General features: G+C 39.5%; 1 protein-coding gene across 11 annotated transcripts in view; it reads right to left on the reverse strand.

The window, feature by feature from the left end:
- Positions 1 to 19,241, reverse strand: part of LIMCH1 (LIM and calponin homology domains 1) — a 352,295-nt gene that overhangs the window by 147,522 nt on the left and 185,532 nt on the right. Inside the window, exon 1 of one of the 11 annotated variants that reach the window (XM_037731826.1) lies at positions 17,996 to 18,184. The exons of the other annotated variants lie outside the window; for them this stretch is intronic. The gene's annotated coding sequence lies outside the window, so the exon portion shown is untranslated. Of the gene's footprint in view, positions 1 to 17,995; positions 18,185 to 19,241 lie in introns of those variants that run through there. 11 annotated transcript variants of the gene reach the window in all.

Consider the following 19,241-nt stretch of genomic DNA (forward strand, 5'->3'; position numbering starts at 1 on the left):
GAGGTGGGAAGATTCACCGAACCTGGGAGGTTGAGGTTGCAGTGAGCTGTGATCATGCCACTGCCCTGCAGCCTAGGCAACACAGTGAGACCCTGTCTCAAAAATAAAACAAAATAACACTTTATCTTTTCACCTGCCTTTCATCTCAGTAATTTACACCCTTGTTTATAGAACTTACTGCCTAACTATATAAGAAAAACATTTTAGTTAGTTTTATTATTATTACCTATCTGTTTTCCCATTAGAATATACCCTCCTCAAGGGCATTTTGCCTGCTGATGAATTTCTAGTACCTGGTGATTTTCTGATATTTGTTGAATGAACGAAAGAACTTCACTTAGATTTGTTTTGCATTGTGAATGCTGGGTTAGTCAAAAAGGGGTGATGCTTCCTCCCAGTACTCATACCCCAGCTTTAGAGTCAGGTCAGGGCAACACCAAGTGCACTGCTAACTGGGTGTCCTTGGAACCAATGGAAGGCATTCAACTAGCTCTAACATAGGCATACGGTGCAGTTCTGAGTGATAGAAAGCCTTTCCGGGATAGGCTTCAGTAGTCACCACATGCTCTTTTGCCTAAGAATCCTTCACACATTATGCAAATCAAGTGGCACAGGGGAAAGATGTTTGAACTTTCCATGAAAACAGTAGGACACGCTTGCTAAACCAACATCATCCTGAGTGTGATGTCGATCCAGTTCATCATGTTCAACAGAAACCTGTTTTTTGCAATTTGTGAACAGTTCTCACATCCGCTAACTATTCATTCCTTGTTTTAGCAGATGTGTCAACATCTCACCAAAACTTCAAATATCAATCAAATGGTAATGACTGGAATTTTAATCAACTACAGGAGTTCTCAAAAAGAATGGAGAAGACTCCATAGCAAGAAACATGTCACAAAGTGGATAATGCCTTTTAATCCTGACTACTAAATCTTTAACATCTACCCTACCCTTCTGCAATTAGAGCACAACTTCTACAAGAGCAAGGACTATGCTCATGTCTTGTTCCCTGCACAGAGCCTGGCACCTAATAGGGACATAATAAATATTTATGGAATGAATGAATGAATGAACTTAGTTAATTCAAGACATATTTCAAAGACCCTTTACAAAACCCAATTGACACGGTTCAAGGGCTAGGCATGAAAGACAAAGATTTTTTTCAACAGCATGGATGAGAATTGGCAGCAGTATATATGGACAAAAATCTGAGAAGTTTTATTTCTCTCAAGCTTAATGTGAGATGCGGGCCAACTGTGCAATTCATCTGCTAAGTAAGTTAATGCCATCTCAGCCCAAATTAACAACTAGTAGAAGCAATGTGTCCAGAGGATGAGAAATAAAATAATGCTTCCCCTGCAGTTTTTACTGGTTAAGCCATACCTAGAGGAGGGTTGTGCCGGTCTGAGTGCACATTTTAGGAAAAATTCCTGACATAATGATGAGTAGTCCACAAACAAGGTCTCATAGGCGACAGCAGAAGGAATTGGGAAGCCTGAGCACAGGCCTGGGACTGCGAACCAGAGTAAGAGCCACGTTGGAGCAGTGCCACGTTACCCATCACCTCAGCCAACCTCAGCAGAGCCACCAATCTGGCCATCTCAGATGTATGGGCAATAAACACTTGTTTTACACCCCTGAGGTTTTGTGATTGTTTGTTACCTAGTTCAATTGCAATAATAGATAAATGACACAAAGAGAAATAGTGGAAGGTCTATTATATATAAGTGGAAGCAAAACAGCTCCTTTTCCTTAGAAGATGGGAAGGAAAAACTGATTCAAATGGCTCTCAAGAAGAAAAATCTGGATTCAGAAAATTTCAGTTTTATAAGGACTGAAGCCAACCATGAAAAGAACATGCTTTAGTGAATCTGAGCTTGGAAATCAACAAATCTGGCCACGGCACCACAGCTTCTCCAGGCTCAGGTGCTGAACCTGACTTGCCCTAGCTTAATATTGCTGAGCCTGAGAATTCACTTAGGTCAAGGATATTATCTGTTTTGTTTTTATGTCCCTACACATTGAGATAACAGCACAGGATCTAGTACATAGTAGGTATACAATACATAGTAGGTAAACCAAAAATGAATAGAGGATGCCAAAGCTGGCCTCCAGTCCCTTGATCCAAGAGGGAAGACGGCTGAAACTGGTTCAAGAACCTTTCATCAGAGGTCACCACCAGTGTACCGTAAAGTCTGATCCACTGACACCAACATCCCCTTTGGAACCTTGAAACCAGCCTCCCTCCCTCCATTCTTTCATTGCTGTCATTCAGAATTAACCACTTTCTTTCTTTTAATCACCATGAGAAGGGATCCCAAGTCCTTTACCAGGTGCACAGGGACTCTCAAGACATTACATCTCTCCCTGCTCTCCTCATCCCCCACCACACCCTACCTCATCCTCTGGTCTAGCGGTGCCTTGCACACTTTGCTCCGTATTTCTATGTCCTCTCTCATGCTGTTCTATCTTCCGGGAACATAAATATCACCATTTTCTTTCTGCCTGGTGAACTCAATTATACTTCAAGACTCACCTCCTGTGTTACTTCCTTTAGGGAGATTTTTCCAAATTCCCAAGTGGACTCAAGTAAGGTCCTCCCCTATATTCCCACAGCACTTTGTGAATATATCCATCTTATCACCTACCATGCTAAACTGAAATTGTCTGCCTCCCCCACTAGATAGTTCTTCAAAGGTGGAGACCATGTCATTCATGGTTGTAAACCCAAAAGCACAGTGGCTGGTATGGTAGACAGCATCATGATGATTGAACTAAACCAGGAGTCAGACAGCTGCCAATCACTGAGACAGATCTCGCAGAGACCAGCTGGCCATTACTCCAGAAGGGAGAGAAGAGATTTCTGTAGCACCTGGAAGGTTAATTATACCAGTGGCACTTAGGGTCACATTAACCCCGTAATTGCAAGATTTTATAAATCTCCATTCAGATTTTGGGGATTGGAATAGGAATTAAACACATAAGTACTTTGCACTTTTAATTTTAAATAGCTCACCTCAAAGAATTAAAATTCCTAAGGAGATAACTTTATGTATTACTTCCATGAGCTATGAACCTGACCCTTCAGCTCATAATTCTTAAAGTCTGCCTTACCTTTGATTACATAAAGCTTTAAAATTACCATAATCAAATACTAATAAGGACATAAAATGCAGAGCCTAGGAGAAAGGCAAACAAATTTCAGCGATTTTTTTTCTTTTGAGACACAGTCTCACTCTGTCGCCCAGGCTGGAGTGCAGTGGCATGATCACGGCTCACTGCAACCTCTGCCTCCCGGGTTCAAGCGATTCTCTGGCCTCAGCCTCCCTAGTAGCTAGGACTACAGGTGTGCGCCATTTTATCCAAGCTCCTGAGAAAAGGAGGGCATTAATAAAGAACAGACTAAGTATCTAGAAGAGGTAGTAGCAGGGTAATTTGAATATTTTGTGGCCCCCAAACTTTTAAATATACATGTTTATAATTTTTAAGGATTGGTGAGCAGCAGCCGAGAACGAGAAGCAAAAGGTGAGAAAAAGGCACTGATTCCAAGAGAGTAAGAGCCAGTAGGGAAAGGCTCCAAAGCAAGGCAATGGCATTTATATTGAGCCCTGGGCTCATGAGTCCAGGCTTCTGGAGTGTTCTTCTCAGGTGGATCCTGAGGCAAGCATGGCACATGCCATGTTTTAAAAATCAGCATATGGAGACATAAAGGATGTACCACATAGATAGAGGGCCCTGTCTACAGGAGAAGATGCTTCTTCTTCTTCTTCTTTCTTCTCCTTCTCCTTCTTTTTTTGAGACGAAGTCTCACTCTGTTGCCAGGCTGGAGTGCAATGGCAGGATCTCAGCTCACTGCAACCTCTGCCAGGTCCTGGGTTCAAATGATTCTTCTGCCTCAGTCTACTGAGTAACTGGGATTACAGGTGCACGCCACCACAGCCAGCTAATTTTTGTATTTTTAGTAGAGATGGGAGTTTCACCATGTTGGTCAGGCTGGTCTCGAACTCCTAACCTTGTGATCCGCCCACCTCAGCCTCCTGAAGCGTTGAGATTACAGGCATGAGCCACTGTATCTGGCCGAAGGTTTTTCCTTTTACAGACTCTTCATACAGCTCATGAACACATAGTGCTATGGTTTGCCTGTGTCCCCACCCAAATCTCATCTTGAATTGTAGCTCCCACAATCCCCACAAGTTGTGGGAGGGACCCAGGGGGAGGTAACTGAATTATGGGGTGGGTCTTTCCTGTGCTGTTCTCCTGACAGTGAATAAGTCTCATAACAAGATCTGATGGTTTTATAAATGCCTGCTGTCATGTAAGACGTCCCTCACTCTTCTGCTGTGATTATGAGGCCTCCCCAGCCATGTGGAACTGTCAGTCCATTAAAACTCTTTCCTTTATAAATTACCCAGTCTTGAGTATGTCTTTATTAGCAGTGTGAGAACAGACTAATACACATAGAAAGCACTTTCTCCACTATAATAGGAATTGGCAAACTTTTTCTGAAAGGGCCAAATAGTATACATTTCAGGCTTTGTGATCCATATGCTTTCTGTTGTATCTACCCTGCCACTGTGGTATGAAAGTAGCCATGGATACTTCACAAATGAGTGACTATAGCTGTATTCGAATAAAACTATATTTATAGACACAAATTAGAAATTCACTTAATTTCCATGTATTATGAAATCTTTTTCTTTTAATTTCTTTCCAACCATTTAAAGATATAAAAACCATTCTTATCCCACAGGCCATGAACAAAAGGGAGCAGGCTGGTTTTGGCCTGCAGGATATAGTTCCTTGAACTCTACTTCATACGAACACTCTAATTTCATCTCGACTATTTGTATCGTTGGAGTGCCCAATGCCAGCAATACAGCCTGCCCCTGGAAGATGCCTAGTATTGACCATTTGAACTTGATAAAAATAAGTGCTATGATACAACCATATAAAGAAAAGCAAGACTTACTAGTGTTACCTTGTCCTGAGAAACTCCTTTAGAAAATTTTGAGAATCATGCACTGTTTGGAGTGATCTCTGATGAGCTTAGCAATAGAAGGCAAAGCTGTTATAAATATCCATAATTATGAATGTTGAAACTCATGAACTCTGTAGATATTGCTGGAAAGATGAAAGACATATTTCCCCTCATAGTCCATCTGTATTCTTACCTAATTACACAGCAGGCCTGAACATGACTTTAGAAACTTACTCTTCATCTAAAATGGCATCAATGTTTTTATCACAGAAGGAAAAGAAGAAACATTCTGAATTTTTGGAGTCAAAGAGTTAGTCTCTAATATGAATACCTATGAAAGGAATTTCTTTTAAACCTAGATGTTAAGAATAACTTTCTTCCTCATGAGAAATTGACTACATCTGATGGAAGCTAAAAGCTTTGTAACTAATCATATTTTCCTTTTTGCTGTGGCTGCCAGGAAACTCAGAGTAAAGTGTGTGCCCCAATTATTAAAATTATATTATCTTTTGGTTACACTGATATTTTCCATGGTCAAAGCTTTTACTTTTCCCCCCAACTATAATTTAGTATTTTTATGTTTCGAGTCCTTTGTAGAATAAGAAAGGGTACCAATTAATTCATTAATTTTCTAAACCTAGTAAGCTAGCATTTCTACTCAGGAACACAAGCATGCTAGCAATGCACTCACTCATATCAAGATGAGCCAAATAAATAATTTTCTTTCAAATATCTCTTTTTTCAAGGCTGCCTTTCACTTCTCCATATGTTTCTGTTCTTCATCTGGCTGTTAGTTTTCTGTTGCCATAGCACTTAACATTTATACAAACAACAAAAAACAAGGAAACAGTTACTGCCCACTTCCTGTCAACTATTATCTGAATTTCAGGCCAAGTGATATATGATTGATTCCAACTTGAGGCACTAGAGATGGTGAAATGAGATGGCCTTGAGCCATTTACTCCAGACCATTTTGAAAGTAGAAGGCTCATTTTTAAAAATACCTAGGAGAATAAAATGAACTAAAAGTATCAAATTATTTTTCCTATTGATTCGGCCAACAGGTATTAATTGATCACCTGCCACACGTGCTCAATTAATACCTGTTGACTGAATCAATAGGAAAAATACATACACACAATATAAAATTAACCACTTACATATTATATCAAATTTTGAGTCTCATTTTGTAAACAGGATAATCGGTTTTTAAATAGCAGCATGAGGGACAGTGGACATAAGAAATGGCAGCCACACTGAGGATATTGGTGAATATTGTAAGAGATGGCAGGGGTGAAGCCTGCTGTCTCTTACAATTTGGGTACATGGCCAAGTTTTGTTATTAGGCTGTACTAAAGTAATCGTGGTTTTTGCCATTATTTCTAATTTTGTCATTACTTTTAATGGCAAAACCACAATTACTCTGGCACCAACCTAACAATTCAGATAGCATTCTTTGAAATATAAGACAAATGTAACAGGAACTAGATTAAACTGTGATATCTTACTAAACAAAAAGAATCTATCTACATATAAATAATGTGTTGATTACAAAGTGATTTCTATTTGTTTCTTCAAGCAAATCTAGCAAACTTCTATCTTACATGCTAAAAAAAAAATTTAAATAGAAAGCAAAAGTATCCTTCTTTTTAAAATGTGCTATACTTCGCTTCTCACCAACCCACAAGATCCATGTGAGAGTAGTAAGAAATCCACTCTGGTCTCGGAACATGGTGGTTAGGGGCCAGGATTAGGTTTGATCCCTAGCTCTGTCATACGCTAGCTGGGTTATTGTGGTGGCCAAATTATTCCGCTTCCTTTCACTTGGTTTCTTCATTTTTAAAATGAGGGTACTATTAATCCGTCCTAGTGCTACTGTAGAGAGAAAAAGAAAAAAATAAAGTGTTTAGGAATGTTATATAATAAAATAACTAAGGGCAAGGGCAAGGCATCAGCCTCCTGGGTTCAGCTTCTGGCTCTATCCCTCACCGAGTGCATACCCATGAGCACAGACTTCACGTCCCTATGTTTCAGTTTCTTCATCTGTAAAAGAGGATACCTGTTGTATCTACTTTGTTGGGTTACTGTGAGGAGTGAAGTGCTTAGCACATGGTGAGCACATACTAAATATTAACTATTATTAGATTAATATCTGGCATATTGTAGGTACTAAATAAATGGTAGTTAATATCATCAGGCCCGTAACAGTGGCTCTTATGCCTGCAATCCTAGCACTTTGGGAGGCCAAGGCAGGATGGTTGCTTGAGCCTGGGAGTTTGAGACCAGCCTGGGCAACATAGTGAGACCCAATGTCTTAAAAAAAAAAAAAAATTAACAGCAGGGGACAAAATGGGAAAGAATAGAAACCATGAGTTTTCGCAGGTAGAAAGATCTTAGGAATCATTCAGTTTCATCTTTCACTCCACAAATGAGACGACTAAGGACTAAAGCAACAGAAAGTACCCTGCCCAAAGCCCCTCAGCTCTGGAGGCAGGGCCAGCACTGCAACCCAGCTCTTTGGGCCTCCAGTCCAATGTTCTTGGCCTGAAACTGCACTGCATACTTAGTCCTCCTGCCTCTAGAGGTGATGGAATTATAATGGAAACCAGTTTTTCACGACTATTCTCCAAAAAGGAAAAAACGAGATGGGGATTTGGGAGTTGGAACAAGGTGAGAGCAGCCACTGGCAAAGAGACAAAATTGAATACTGCTCCTTGATATTTGGAACATATATCTGAAACACATCAGGATTTAATTTTTGGTGAAACTGGCCAAAGGTTTATAAATTTAAAATATAACCATAGGAAATAAGAATGACTTTGGAGAATTATGGACTGATCAATTACGCTCTGGGATAAGGCCAGTTGATGGTGTCATTAATCAAACAAAACAGCCCAACTTTTTGAATAAGAGAAAATTGACTGAGCAACTGAACAGACTAGTTTAGTAAGGTTTTTGGTGGAATGGGGGCAAAGAAGTTCTCTTGGATGAGTTTCTTATTAGCAGGTATTTCTTAAAATGAGTTGAGTGAGATAAGATGGTTGTGAAAATACTTTAGAGGAAGAAGCTGTTCAAAGTACTTAGTTCAACACTCTCATTTTACAAATGAGGAATAGAAATGAAGAAAACAAATCACTGGCTCAAAGTGACTTGGCTAGTGTAACTTCAGGACCTTATGGTAAGATTATGGATTAAAATGTAAGCCTTCAACAAAGGGTAGAGATAAACAGAAGTACAATGATCTATCTCACTGCAGAAGTATCCATCATGATTCACTGAGACCTCATAAGGTGCCAGACAACATGCTACATTGATCCATCTGCCTTTATTCCTCACAAATTAATGAGTCAGGTACTATTACTAGGACATTTTATAGATGGGAAAATAGAGATTTAGGGAAGAATATGAGTGACATTAACACCTGTACCAGCACCATTGCTATAGTCATCTTTTTCTAAGCACATACCATGCGCTAGGTAAATGTACTCATTGTTTTATGTATATTATATAATAACATAAAAACATATTATATGTATTTTAAATGTATATTATATTTATTTTAATATATCTGTTTACTATAAATGTGTTTATATTTATATATTTATTCATACATTATTTATGCATATATTTATGATGTGTATATATAATAGGCATATACTATATGAATATATGTATATATTATATATGCATATATTTATATCTGTACATATTATGTGTATATATTTATAACATCTGTATATATTATTATATATATTAGCTCATTTAGTCCTTACAATAGTCTTATAAGGTCAGTACTATAGCTAATTATCATTTTACAGATGAAAAATGTGAAACTTAAATTATTAGCCCAGGGTCACCTTGGGCTGAGCAGTGGCTAAGGCAGGGGATGAAGCTGGATGTCTGCAGCAAATATATTTAAGAATAAAAAGCATAGGAAGACAGATACCACATGATCTTACTTATATGTGGAATCTAAAAAAGCCAAACTCATAGAAGTAGAGAGTAGAATGGAGGTTACCAGTGGCTGAGGAAGAGGTAAGAGGTGGGTAGAGAAAGGTGACATGTTAGTCAAAGCACACAACATTCCATTTAGACAGAAGGAATATGTTCTAGTGATCTATTAGACAGCATAACAACTATAGTTGATAATAATGTATATGTCAAAATTGTGTGAAGAGTGGATTTTAAATTCTCACCACAAAGAAATGTCTGTGAGGTGACGGACATGTTAATTAGCCTGATTTGATGATTCCACATTGTATACAGATACCATAATACTACCTCATCACCTTGTACCCCAGAAATATATATAATTGCCACTTGTCAATTAAAAATAAAATAAACATTTTTATTTTTTTTAAAAAAAGGATAATAGGAAGAAGAAGAAGAAGATGCAAAGAAAAATCTCCATTTGTAAATCTTTGATTCTTTCAATAATAAAGACCTCACAGGGAAATAGCTCTCTCTGTCTCAATCTCTCACTCTCTTTCTTTTTCCTCTCTTTCCATATACAATATGTAGGTATGAAACCCTTGACGTTTCTGTGGCTAATGGAACACTGAATTGAGCTAGGGGAAGAATGTGGCTTAGGAGAGTAATTTTTGCTCCAATTGTACTAATGCTCTTTACTATTTTAGTGCCATAATAATATAATATTTATAAACATTAATTGTCTAGAATAACATGCTAAATGGAACAGAAAATCAGGCAATAAAAGAGTGTGGTTAAATCACCTGAAAGACTTAGGAACAGAGACTGAATGATGGAACTGAAGAAGAATAAAAAAGAAGAAAGTTGAGGGAAAAAAAACACATTGAGTTCTTTCTATAGCTAGAGAAGCATAACAGAACAACATAATAATAATCCTTAACAACAACAGTTGTCCAAGGATTATTTTTATTTAAAAAAAATACACACTGGGCACAGTGGCTCATGCCTACAATCTCAGCATTTTGGCAGAGGCAGGTGGATCACTTGAGCTCAGGAATTTGAGACCATCCTGGCCAACACAGTGAAACACCATCTTTACCAAAATTACAAAACTTAGTTGGGCATGGTGGGGCACACCGGTACTCCAGCTACGTGGGAGGCTGAGGCAGGAGAATTGTTTGAACCGGGGGAGGTGGTGATTACAGTGAGCTGAGATTATACCACTGCACTCCAGCCTGGGTGACAGAGGGAGACTCTGTCTCAAACAAAACAAAACAAAACAAAACAAAACAAAACAAACAGACCACCGAATGCTTCTTTCTACCCTACATGGAACGCAGTTTTCTATTCATATATTTTATTCCTATAACAATATATCATCAAATGTCTGCTTAGAAATTGTTGACAGAGTCTGGGAAATCTTGATGAATGAATAAACAGGTAGACCAAACTGAAACGATTCCTTTTCGCAAACCATTCACCCCATTGTTAATATTTCACATTGGCAAACCTAACCAACCCAACAGTTGGACCATGTAAACTATGGCCAAAAAAAATGAAACTGCAAGTAAGTATGAAATGAAATGGATATTCTTGACTGAACATATTGTCTTCCAACTGCTTAAATACATAAGCTCTGTGTTGACTTGACTTTTAAAAAAGTTAAACCTATGACTTTTTAATGAATACTTCCTAATCAACCAGAAGAGATGATCACTTATTTATTGATTAAATAACCATTTAATAAAACATCAGGTAGCTCCAACAACCCTGCAACTGAAGTTGCAACAGTGTCTTTTCAGGGATGAGTGAAGAAGCCTGTTAACTATGTTGGAGGAGGATGTAAAAGCCATTGTCAGATTTCACCATGTTGGCCAGGCTGGTCCTGAACTCCTGACCTCAGGTGATCCACTAAAAATAAAATAAATTAAATAAAAAATAAAATAAAATAAAGCCCTTGTCAGGGTCAACATTAAGTTTAGAGCCAGATAACAGAGTAACTGCCCAATCACCCTTGCTGTGATTTTCTAGCAAAGCTCTTTGTTTTTCATTCCTGCTGATTACTTCCCTTCACTTTCCACAGTAACTCTCCCCTCATACTGACAAACAGGAAAAAACCACTCTAGTCCTTCCTTACATAATGTGTTTTTTTGCAGGAGATTCAGAACTCAAAGATCCTTGATGCTTTTTTATCAATTCCACTAAATGTCAAGGACAGGAAATAAAAATATTTTTCTCTTCCGACTCAAACACAATACCCCTTTGTGAAGCTGCTAAAATCTAGAAATAGCAAATCTGGGAAAATTTTCAGGTGAGAGATAGGAATCAAAATATTTCATTTTTGCTAAAAATATCTCTAAGTTTTTCTTAGCATTCCAACTCACATCACACTGAAATTGAGTACAATGAACAAAATCTGTTTTACCCTTGTATTGGCAGTGACTCTGAGGTTGAACAAAGGAGTTAAGGTAGCCTGTCCTATGACATTGAAGTCCCGTAGGCATTTGCCAATTCAGAGCAGTTCTTTTCAGAAGAGAAGCAGGAAAGACGGAAAAGGGAAGAGAGATCAATGCAAATTATTGTATCTCTATTACCTGGCAACTGGAGTTCCAGTCAAGGACCCAAGAGGTAACTTAGGCGAGTTGGGGAGTTCCTGAAGGCTAGACCCATGACAGCAAAGCTTGTGTAGTCCTCAGCCACTGCCCTAGCACAGATAATGAGCTTCCTAGGAAGCATAACCATCCTAATGGCAATAGGGCGGTGCCAGTGTTCAGAGGGAAACATGGTGGCAACAGAAGATGTGTGGTCTGGGGTAGGCTTTAATGTTACATCTCCACAGCAACAGAGACACATGAGAAAAGATCAAAGTAGAAGAACAACCCAGTCTTGCTTGGAGAGGAGGTTGAATGCAATGGAATAACTAGGTAACTAGGTAATGGAAAAACCAGGTAACTGCGTAATGGAATACCTAGGGAACCCCTGGGTACCTGGAGGCTTTTGGGCTCTTCTCTACTCTGCAGGTTTCTCCCTGACACATCAGAGGCCTCCCAGTCTCAACTGCGCCCCTCAACAGGAGCAGAAAATAGACGACAGCTACATTTTCTTCAAGTCTTGCCAAGAAAAACCTTGCAGGGTTAAGAACACAAAAGCCTTCAAATATCTTGCTACTGAGGTTCTTTCTTATAAGTTTCAGTGTACACCCACACAAGGAGAGTGAAGAAAATTCACTTTGATTCAAAGGGTTCAAGAATGTTCACAGTCTTTTGAGGAGTCACTATGTTCTTAAATTCTTTCAACAGCTCTATTTGTTCTCAAAAGGGTCATAGATTTATTTAATAGCAGTTTATCTTTCAGTTGGCCCATTACAAGCCGGAGCATAACACAAAAAGCATCCAGCATAATCATAGGTTTGGAATTAAGATGGCTCGGGGGGCAGTGGATGGGGAGTCTGAAATTTAAAGACAAAGAGTTCGTCATTTGCTGCCGGGAAGCAGGTGCACAGGTGAAAAGGCTGAATTTCAGATAAAAATATAGAAGCAAACATCTGGAGAAGAAAGATTTTCAGGGCAGGCTTGTCAACATGCCCCTCAAAATCCATCACCCATGGAAAAAAGCAACTAGGGTCTGTGGAGCAACGGGGTGAAACGATCATTCAGTTAAGATACAGTAACATCTTTCTACCAAGTGATAAAAACCTGTCACAAAATAAATACACACCACATGCGCTCCATAAAACTGTAACACAGAGACGTCTTTGTTTTTTTAACAGAAACTTGGCCAAGATGTGAAGACCCAGACTGTGGCGTTACATTTGGGACTCAGAGGTCTGGCACAGGAGCTGAGATTCAGACCAAATAATTAAGATAGTGACAACACGCTGTCAATTAATCATGCTCATAAGGTGGTCAAAATGACTGTGAGGACACATTTCAGTCTATTGGAGGGTATGCCAGCCTTCATTCTTGTGCTCAAAGACAAAGAAGAAAGTTTTAATCTGGTGCAATATGAGCTGAAAGTTTAGTTGTCATATATATTAAACTCAGCCTACAGTCTTACCTGAGTAAATTTCATGAAAAATCCAATTTTCTTAAATGTAAGTTATGTTAGGGACAAAACACCATCTCCATAGGAGCTCAAAGATGTCCCTAACAATACACTCAAACATATTTCATATGTTTTATGTTTTTATGTTTAAACTTATCAATGTAAATTAACATATTTCTATTAAAATTCATAAAATATGTATATACATTTATAATATAAATTAAATACCTTTAGCTGAGCTAGATATTCTGTGCTTTGAAGGACACTAGTTATTTTAGGAACAAATACCCTTATTGAGGAAGAAAGTGCTGGATCCACCAATGGAATTAACACCCACATCTCTTAGACATAGTTCCACATGTTACTTTCTTCCCCACAAATCACATATCTGTACAATTAGCTTTCATCAAATCAACATACAGTCATCAAAAAAACATGTTGATGAAAACAAAGATAGCCTAGTTACTTATGTTTTTGAAAGGGAATAATTCCTTTGGCCATTATATATGGTAATCAGTTTTGCCAGATTCATAACATATAATGCTTTAAAAATAATGTGAGGACTGTTATTTTTTTAGTTATTATTTTTAATTTATTAGCATTGACTCATATGAGCACCATATAGCAAGTTCTTCTCTCTTACTCTCTATATGTGCACTTACATACATTTAAGACCATCCTTTGACTTCAGAAAATACTGAGGTCAGGTTCCCTGTCAGTATCGAAGCTACTGTGATGGGACGGATTTCTGGAAATTATTGAAATATCAGTGTCAAATAAACTTTATAAATATGTATCTTAAAGGACTGTTGGCAGAGCAAGGAAAATGAGTCAACTTCAGGAAATAGCACAGTCTATTTAAAGGCAAAAAAATCAGGAAACAAAATGGTGTTCAGTTGCTGGTAAATCAGTTTTCTCTTTCTAACAAGTTTATTCATATCCAGTTTTTGCTTCTTCCTATAAGGAAGACATTTTTTCCTTCCTATAAGTTTTTACTGCTTAATTCACACGTTTAATTTTTTTTAGTCTTCAATTACCTTGATTCAGTAATTTGACAGCAGAAACTTCCTGTCATTAGTATCTTCGCAGGAAAAAAAAAAAAAAAAACACATGTCCAAAAATTCCCTAACCTTTTCCATATTCCTAAAAGCAAAATGTAACACTAGCAGTGTAAATAAAATCAATACATTGAGAGCTTCTAAGGCTGGTTTTCAATGGAACCAGTCATTCCATTCTTAATGGAATGAAAAACTGAAATGAGGAAGATGAAATGAGACTCTATCAAAAAAGACTCCAGCAGATTGAGGGTTAGGGTGAAAATCCCAGGATGTATAATGAGGGAAAGGAGTAAACTCTATAGTCAGAGCCCCAATCCAGCCAAGAGTGGCCCAGAAGAAGCCATGCAAACACAGAGCCAGTCCGGGCTGCTGCTCTACCACAAGCAAGGCTGAGGTCAGCTTTTCAGATGTCAGACCTGGGGTCAGCCCTAGGAGGGGCTTGGAAACCACAGCTACTTTTCAAGTTGTGTCCTTTATGGTATTTGTGGGGAAAGGGCCAACAATAGCCAGGGGGATGTTTACCAAAGTCATTCTCCAGCACCTCCCACAGAAATGCTTGTGGAAATCACTGCCAAAGCTTACATGGGAATCAAGCAGAAGGAACGGAGCACAGCCATATAAAACATGCCCCAGTCATTTCGTAAGCTCTGTTTCTTCACAGATGGCTGCTGTGGAACAAATGACTGCTTATAGAAAACAGAGATCCAAAAAATTAATCCAGCCACTGGGATGAAAGCAGGATGCAAAATGATTCCGTTCTATAATTCACATTGGTGATTTACCAGGTCTGGGCTGTAAGACATCTAGGGATAAAACTGCTACTCAAAAGCAGATCTGGCAAAGGTGAGGGAATGGTGTGAAGGGCAGGTACTGCTGAAGATCTCTAGAGTCAAAAAAAGCATTCACCAAATTAAAATAGAATGTCCCACAGACCAGCAAAGCCAGGTGGGAGTCCATAGCTCATATATATCCTTGTATTTCCAAGAGATGGGAGATTCCAGGCTCTGAAAGGGACCAAACAGAAGCTCACCTGCTGTAGCCGTACCCAGAGCTGAAAAAAGGGGAGGATGCCAAAGGAATCCAGCCTTCCCTAATCTACACTCTCAAGATTGGGCTTTGGGACTCTTAGGGGTCTAATAAGCTATGGCTCTTATATCACCACAACGACTGCTTTGGTTCCTTCATTCTTTTACTACTTACCTGGGCTTCTTTACATTTCACAGGTTGATGATACATTACTGCTTTGGATGCCCCTTCAGTTTCATGGTTCAATCCAATGACCATGCCTTACATTTCTTTCACTGCCTTTACACTGCTGTACAATTAGGCTTCCTCTGCCACTCCACACACACACACAAATCTCTCCCCACTTCCTCACCCCTCATGTCCTGTTGGGAGCTAAGTCTGAAGCTTCATCTTTCCAGATCTACTCCACATTCCTTTTTAAAAGGCAGAGAACAAGGAACGTAGCAGCTGTGAGTACTGAGCCAATGAATTCACAGTGCCCAGCAGTCCTCGAGAGTCAGCCGCAGCGTCCATCAGGGCAAGGACTGACAGTTTGTTTCAACACTGAATACGGTTAGTATCTGACAAGGAGCAGGAGCTCAGTAACTCTTGGTAATAATTTGTCATCTTTTCCCCCCTGAAATCCATTTATTCTTCTTTTTTTTTTTTTTTTTCAAACTAGAGTACAGTGGTGCGATCTCAGTTCACTGTAACCTCCACCTCCCAGGTTCAAGTCATTCTCCTGCCTCAGCCTCCTGAGTAGCTGGGATTACAGATGCACACCACCATGGCCAGCTAACTTTTGTATTTTTAGTAGAGATAGGGTTTCGTCATATTGGCCAGGCTGCCTCAGCCTCCCAAAGTGCTGAGATTACAGGCATGTGCCACCACGGCTGAACCATTTTATTCTTTTATTCTCAAATTATTCTCTCTACCGGACAAGGAAAGGTTTAAAAATCACTGAATCATGGTTTTCGAGAATTATTTAACCTAAAAGGCAGGGCCAAAATCTCAAAGGGTCCCAAATTTATCCCAATGACCAAAGCTCTTTCTCCTCCTCTTCCTCCTTCTTTTCCTATTCATGCTTTTCTTCTTCTTCGTATCTTGAACCACATGACAAGAAAAAAATGTCTAGACTCTTTACTTGTGTTAATTCATTTGCTCTTCATGAAAACCATATAAGGTAGTTACTATATTATGTCCATTTTTACAGATGAGGAAATAAGTGATTGTGTTGCCTGCCAAAGATCAGCACACAATTGAGATCAAATCCAGGATCTGAACTCAGGCCATCTCACTCTAGAATGTCAGCTCCTTCCTAGCTGCCCTGTATACTATGTCCTGAAGGACAGCTGTTAAGAAGGCCAACTGAAGCCTATGAGGAACAGTATCATAGCCATTCATTTCACAAATATTTATTGAGTGCCTACTATATACCAATATACCAGGTGCTGGGAATGCCCCCAGCAGCCATGGTCACTGTTCCTGTCTAGTCAACATTCCTGTTGCTTTCCTAATCGCCATTTGTCATAGCACCCAGAGAGTAAGCATGCTGAATCCATTAGAAAAGGAAACTCAAGAGTGAGTTCTTCTTCCATATCTGTATCCTTTAAACTTACTTATTACAGAAAACTATCATCACTACTCTCAGGATTACTTGGGACTCCAGCAAGAACCAGCTGGGACTGTGTAGCAGCCTGGAATGCACAGTTACAGAACTGAATGGAAATAGGAAAATGAACACAACGGTGTCAGGAAGTCTCTCTCTGTCCAATGATTAGATTGAGGAGATGCACTGGCAGCTCTAAGGAGCATGGCTTATTTTTGCCCCTTCTTCCCTTGGGAAGGTCTTCAAGATTGGAGGAGTTACGGCTGCCCAGTCACTTTCTGTCCACCTTACAGAGAAAGCAGGAAAGCAGAGTGGCACACACCCCCAGGCAGGATTCCTGAGTCAAAGGCAGGCTGCTGACATCTACAGCCTCTCAGTTTCATCTGACCTTCATCTTGTACAGAACCCACCCATGCAGCACAGGACGAACCCCTTCTCCCGAGGCTGCTGGATCAGCCACACTGGGAGTAGTGAGAGAGAAGTTTCAGACTCCTGAGACATTTGGTCTATTCAGCACCATGAAGGAAACAGCAGTCGCTCAGTGAGAAAATTGAAATCAGGAGCTGGCTGAATAAAGGTGATAAAAATAGATTTTCCGACTCCACGAAGATGAATCATTTTGCCACGGGGATTCGCCAGGCTCTGTTTCAACCTGGTTTTCAACCCAGCCTCATAAATTTGGTGAAGGAAAATTTTGTTCCCCTGGATAACCAGTGCCATGGAGCATTTAGCATTCAGACAGGTCTAAAGGATTTTATGAGATAATTGTCCAGAAATAACCCCCATTCCTTTCCCAGACTGCAGTAAATAGTGACTTTGAAGGACAAGGACTAAGTGGGCTGGAGACGCAGCCCTTCCCTCCAGACTCCTCCCTCCCTCCCCAATGCACTTCTTTCCCTCCCTTTTTTAAAAAGCAAAGGGGGCCATGGAGTCAGGAGCAGAAGGTGACGGAGCTCAGGTGAAGCAGCCCCACCATCAATGCAGCCACATCTCCCCACGACCCCATGTGCTGCTGGACCACAGCTTAAAAATGCAGCCAAGTTGCTTCTCATTCTCAAAATTCTCGAAAATCCTTTTTATTTTGACTAAACTAATGGAGTTATGTGCCTTCCACCACATACCAGAAAAGAAAAAACAATGCTTTCCTTAGGGAATTAAAAAAAAGAAGCTAATTAAATGCAACAGGTGCTAACAGTTATCAAAGGATAAGATGAATCCACAGGAAAGCAATTTTCATATTATTTTTGCATACTAGTAAGTGCACAAAAAGTAACTTTTTTTTTTAACCAAGTATTAGTCTAAATAGCTTCCTTCTTTCCATCATGGATACCCCTAAGCATGTATATTTTTATAATGAATTTTACTTACCCCCACATGTCCTCATACTCCACACTGAAATCCAGCCGACCCACTCTGGGAGACGGGAGGGGCACCTCTCCTGTGTGCTCCTAGTCAACCCAAGCACAGCAGCTGAAATGCCTTTACATTTCCTTTCCCAAAACAGCCGTCACCACTGCCAACCCCTGCTCTGTCCACAAGCAGGCTGCAGCAGCTGAAATGCTGATGCAGTCAAAGGGAACTGACTGGAAGAGAGCTGATTGCCACACCTATTGGAGAGGGAGGCGGAGAAGCCCGCTCCCTCTGAGGAAGGGGAATGGCATCTTCAGAGGCAGAGATGCCCAGACTGGAATTCTGCAGAGAGCTTTGTGTCAGCCACCAGCACATAGTAGGTCTGCAGTATTGTCAGGAAATCCGGATCTGGAAAAAGCACCCTAGTGGGACCCAAGGAACAAAGATTCAAATCCCATCTCTGGAATGAAGTTGCTGCCTGACTCCAGGCAAGTCACTGCCTTCTGGTCTCAGTTTCCTTTTTTGTAAAATAATAGTGTTTCAAAAAGTACATCTCTAAGTGGCTTCTAGTTCTGAGATTCTAAGGACATCCTAATACTTGTGAGCATAATAAATAGTAAACTACCATTTATTGAAAACATACTGTATACCATCCACCATGTTAGGTATCTTATGTATATCATCTCATTTAATCCCACAATGCTGAGATGGGATTTATCAACCCCATCTTATAGATGAGGAAACTGGTAAACTCACTCACATGAATCCCCATGAAAATAAAGGATCATCGTATCCATTCAGTGTTTTGAATTTAAATGGAGGCATTCAATCTTTGTGCCTGATGACATCTGAGAATGGAATTTCTGCACTGCTGGGAGATTAATGTGTTTACAATCCTCTGCTGGTATAATTCTGAGGTACTAGTATTTATGGTTATGGCCGTTTGTGCTACTGCAAAATCCATTTTCCACCTGTTGCTTTTTATTAAACCTCCCTAAAGGACATGAAATATTTCTTTCTGCAGATTCTAAAAACAGGATGCTGAAATATGTGAGCAGAAACATCGTGTGCGGAGTTACCATTTGGAATTTTCAAATGCTATAACACACAATGTTTACAACCAATTCATCATTTGTAAAAGTTTATTGGATTAATATGCCAATGGACTCACTGGTATCCTGTCATTTATTGATACCAATACATCAAGTGGTAGGCTGACATTTAATATTTATTAAAAACTTCTGTATTTCCTTGCTGATTTCAT

This window comes from Cebus imitator, unplaced genomic scaffold, assembly GCF_001604975.1.
Source record: "Cebus imitator isolate Cc_AM_T3 unplaced genomic scaffold, Cebus_imitator-1.0 Scaffold425, whole genome shotgun sequence".
Lineage (NCBI taxonomy): Eukaryota > Metazoa > Chordata > Mammalia > Primates > Cebidae > Cebus > Cebus imitator.